The following is a 2,043-nucleotide window of genomic DNA, read 5'->3' as shown; positions in this document are numbered from 1 at the left end:
CCCAGAAAACAACTGCTGAACTTGAAAGTAGCTTAAACTCCGTTCTCTGTAATATTTATCAATGGTGTGCTAACAATCATCTTTATATGAATCCCTCTAAAACTACATTTGTGGTGTTTTCATCCGCACAGAACACATTTCCCTCACCAGTTTCCGTATCTCTTAACAACCATATTATTTCCGTATCGGATCATGTGAAGTTCTTAGGCGTACCACTAGACAAGCATTTGAAATATAACTATCATGTACTCTCAATATTAAAAAAAGCTTTTTTTGGCATTCATGTTCTCATTAAAGCCCGCCCTTATTTTCAGTCACGCATTATTTTATCATTATACTATGCATATATTCATAGCCATCTTTCCTATTGCATTTCATCCTGGGGTAATACATATGCCAGTCACCTGGAGCCCCTTCTACATCTTCAGAAACGGGCACTACGTCTGATTGCCTTCGCTTCATTTCAATCGCCTTCTACGCCACTCTTTATTTATTTTTCCGTGCTTCCAATTATTCTTTTATTCACTCTAAAGTTAGCTATAGTGATGTACCACCTCATTTATCATGGTCTATGTGTTTCAGGGCTATCCACACAACATCTTGTCAATACTAATAACACCAGGTTTTCAGCCTGTCACAATTTCCTTCTCCCTAAAGTGCGTAGCAATTATGGAAAACTAACTCTTAAATTTACAGGTGTATCCGTATGGAACAACATACCACTTGAAATAAAGTTTAGTCCCACATTCTATTCGTTTCGCAAAATGTTTAAAGAGTACCTAATCACAAAACGTGTTTTCTAAACTCTGCCGTCGTGCCTTACTCCTAATTTTAGTATTTCTTTTACTCACTATACCACTTGCTGTTACACAGAACTTTTCTTGCCTTGTTGTTATGAAATTTTAACCATTTTTTGTTAAATTCGTACAAAGTGTTTTTCACTGCTTGCTGCATTGTTATCGCACTTGACTTATTCTCAAATGGAGGTCCCCCCGACAGTTTTCTAACTTCGAGACCTCCTCTGAACTGTAGAATTTTATTCATGTAAATGTATGCATTCCTGAAAATAAAGTTTGATTTGATTTGATTTGTAATCTAAACGTGAGAAAATAAGGCTTTTGTACAGGTTCATCAGATATTTCTTTCACTTCTCTTTGTTGTGTGTGCAAGAAGCTTTAGTATGCTCGTCGTCTTCAGAGACTTTGCTTTCAAGTGTTTCAAGTGAGAAATTAACGTGAGTTTTGTGTCAAGAATGATGCCAAGAAATTTGTGCTCAGAGTCTACTGGTATTGTACTTCTGCAGACCTCAATTGCAGGGTTCGCTACTAACCCTCTCTTATTTTTGAAGAGAACGCATGTGCTTTTCGGTGGGCTCAGCCTCAATTTATTTTGGTCTGCCCATTTAGCAACTCTATTTAGGCAAAGTTGAAAATGTCGTTCGCAGATAGCAAGATTGCACGACTTTAAACCTATTTGCACGTCATCTACATATAAAAAATAAAAACATGGCGGAGGAAGGACTGTGTTGAGAGAGTTCATCTTCACAATAAACAACGTATAGCTAATCACACCACTTTGCTGAACACCAGTCTCCTGGGTGAACGTTCTGGACTAGGCTGAACGAACCCTCACCTGAAAGGTGCGGTTAGTGAGGTAGCTTTCGATAGTGTTCAACATGTTGCGACCAATACCCATTGCAGACAGGTCCTGAAGAATATCATAACACCATGTCGTGTCATACCCTTTGGTTTTAGATCTAAGAATACCAACAGAAAAAATTGTGTACGAAGGCATCTCTGATGTTTTTCTCAATTCGAACAAAGTGATCAATCGTTGACTTGCTGTCCCTAAAGCCGCACTGAAAGGGGTCTAGTAATCTGTTGCATTCTAGAAAACTTATTAAACCCCAGGTAACCATTTTTTATACAACTTCCACAAACAGCTTGTAAAAGTGATTGGCCTATAACTGCTAGGTAGTGGTGGTTCTTTCCCTTGTTTAAGTACAGCGATGAGAAGGGATTCTTTCCATGAGGGTGGTATTGT

This window comes from Rhipicephalus microplus, chromosome 2 (genome assembly GCF_043290135.1).
Source record: "Rhipicephalus microplus isolate Deutch F79 chromosome 2, USDA_Rmic, whole genome shotgun sequence".
Lineage (NCBI taxonomy): Eukaryota > Metazoa > Arthropoda > Arachnida > Ixodida > Ixodidae > Rhipicephalus > Rhipicephalus microplus.
The sequence above is the reverse complement of the archived record's forward strand: the minus strand, read 5'-3'. Positions refer to the sequence as shown.